Genomic DNA, 3108 nt, shown 5'->3' with positions numbered 1-3108 from the left:
GTTTAGGGTTTGCAATAAACGGGAAGTTATTTTTGCTTCTAATAAATAAAAAATGTACATAATGAGACTTCAAATTTCTTCTTCTTCTTTTTAATAATTATGACATCAGACATCAAAACACCCTTTTACGATAAAAACGTGTCGAAACACTTGCCACTAAATAGATTCCAGCTCTTAGAAACATTCCAATGTATGCACACTGATACAGATGGTATTGAAAAGAACATCTCAAAATTACATATACAACACTTAAACTAAGCCAAACAAAGCTTTTGTTTTGTAGTTGCTAAAAAAAAATACTAGTTCATAACAGAACTCATATGTTATTTGTATGGGTGAATTATTTCTTCAGATATATCTTAACAGTGGAATAAATATACGGATTGCAATAATCTGTCAGGATAAAGTAAAATAAAAAGGTATTCAAAACATTAAATGGAAAGAGTGGATTTTCAAAACTAGCTTTCGGTAGGAAAATCACGCATCAGAAATACGAAATGAACTTGATCATCGATACACTCATAATCAAATGAGAATCTGTAAATTGTATGTCACGCTGAAATTAGAGGTCAGCCCTAGAAATATACATATACATAAAAAACCCTAGAGATGTATGTAGATCGGCAAAATTTTAAAATCAATGCGTCTGTAATAAAAGCAAAAGATTAACTCTACTATCATAAAAATACCCCACGAACAATATAACACAGTAAATAAAAAAAATAAAAAAAATTTAGATTAAAAAACACCAGGTTATACCAGAGGGACTTTAGGTGATAATGTTGTATATCAAAGTGACGACGACAGAAAGATAGAGAGCACGAATGAGTGAGATGCTATAGCTTCCATGCATTTCAAATCATCTGTGCTCTCTATCTTCTGTCAGCATCTATAAACATACACCCAATGTCTCTTTTAATTAACACAAACATAAATATAATATGTATATATATATTATTATATATATATAAAGGAGAATCCGGAATCACTATTCACGCAGACTCATATTACTGTTAAGTCTACAGTACACTTAAAAAATTTGACAAAAATACCCTTTAAAAGTCTCATAATTACATGGCATGCCAATGTCATTCTGATTAAAATATTACAACTACTCCTAAAAGAAAAAAAATCACAAAAATGCCACTCTGACTTAGAATATTCTGGAATACAAACCGACATCCACATATGACAGTTTTAAATCGTTGGAGCTGCCCGAAGTAAATTAATTGTCTGGAATTCTCCAGATATTTGCATTGCAAAAATCATCAACAGCTATTTCATGAAATTTCTGGAAAGTTTTTCATTTCTTTCCAAGCGGCCTATATATTCCATGCTCCTTCACCGAAGAAATCGACACCAACTTCTGCTCTTTCGTCTTCAAAACTACAATCAGACCAATACAACAAATTCAGCCATTGTACATCAATATGTAACAATCTGACCACAATCAATTTCTATTTGTTGTGTTTAACTTCATTTTTTAATCTTTTGTTCATTCTTTTACTTTTTTTTTTTTACTTTTGTTCATTCTTTTACTTTTTTTTGTTCATTCTCTTTGTTCAGTCTCACTTTTCCTCCATCACCACACGTAACAAAATCAGACCTGATCGGCGAGGTAACGTTCACCCGTGGATCAGTTCGAACCACCACTTGAAGTTGAAGATGCGGCAATGGCAGTCCTCGAAGCCGAGTGTATGTGATCCGCAATACTCAGCCTAAGATAGTAAATAAGCCGGAAGATCTAGACCTTCAACTTCGACATCAGCGCAGAACTAATCTTGACGAACATGGGGAAATGATCAAGTAAATTAGAACAGTCTGGAGAAAAAGTGTATATTTCAGAATAGAACAAAAAAAAATACAATCGAGAACAATAAGAGAAAGAAAGAAAAGCTGGACTCATGAGAGATCGAGTATCGCACAAAAAAAATAGATTAATTAAATTGTTTTGATGGGAAAGGATTACCAGAAGATCCTACTTGATGAAGTTCAGAAGATCTTCCCCTTAAAAAAATAATGGAGCATCTGTCAACAAATTGGAAATATATAAGCTTTATTTTTATTAGTCTTTCTATAGAAAATTGCTTAATACTAATAGCCAGATAAGTGTTTTACCATGAAAAAATAAAATAAAAAAATCCCTCCATAATATTTCCAAAAAAATGTTAGCAGAACTTAAATCACAACATCATCAAAATGAGACCTGATCGGCGAAGTAGCCTTCACCCGTGGATGGAGAAGTGGTGGTCTCATTCTTTTCGTTGATGAGAGGCTGGGATTTTTTGGGAAAAGTTTTTTGCATCAGAAAGAAAGAAATATTTTTCTTATAACAAGTTAAATACTTATTTTTCTTATTTTGGGCAAATGAAACAAAAAAAGAAAACCCTACAGAGAATAAAAAAGTAGAGGTATAACTACTGAAAAATAATACGTTTGAGATGCGATTACCGGTTCAAATAAATCGAATACGAACTGTCTGATACCGAGACCGATACCATAGACGTTTCACCGCAGCCACATATTTCTACTATGTCCGAGACTATGGCGTGCATATGTATTTTTGGTGGTAGTAAAAAATGGAGGTTTCGCCATTGACGATCGGTATAGAGAGAGAGGGGGAAGCGGCTGTGAAAAGAGAAATGCAGAGGAGATAATGGGGTAGTAGGGTTTCAGATGGGCTTTATAAAAGCCCACTATTCTTTTTTAAAAGAAAGCCCACTAGAATAATACACATTTGTAGAGCAATTTTAATAAAAACACACAAAAATATAGCATCATAGACTGTATTTGCAACTTTGCATATTGTCTTCGATGTAGTTTCTCTTATATTTACAATGATGTTATTGATCTATTTCGTATATGTTTTGTATCAACTATCTCAAATTACATGTAAAAAACAATAAAGAAAAAGGTGTAGAAGCTAAATATTTATTTATAATTAGAAATGTGTATTTTATATAAAAAAAAAAAATTGTGATTTTCAATAATAATACAAATATTAACTATGAAGAAAATTTCCTTACTTAGATGTATATATAATCTATATTTGCAATTTTGTATTTATTCTCTATTTGATTTTTAGAAATAGGATTTGTAATATGGTAA

The sequence above is a fragment of the Urtica dioica genome, chromosome 8 (assembly GCF_054948205.1).
Source record: "Urtica dioica subsp. dioica isolate 48M chromosome 8, U.dioica_male_clone48M_v1_H2, whole genome shotgun sequence".
NCBI classification, from domain to species: domain Eukaryota; kingdom Viridiplantae; phylum Streptophyta; class Magnoliopsida; order Rosales; family Urticaceae; genus Urtica; species Urtica dioica.
This window is presented reverse-complemented; position numbering follows the sequence as displayed.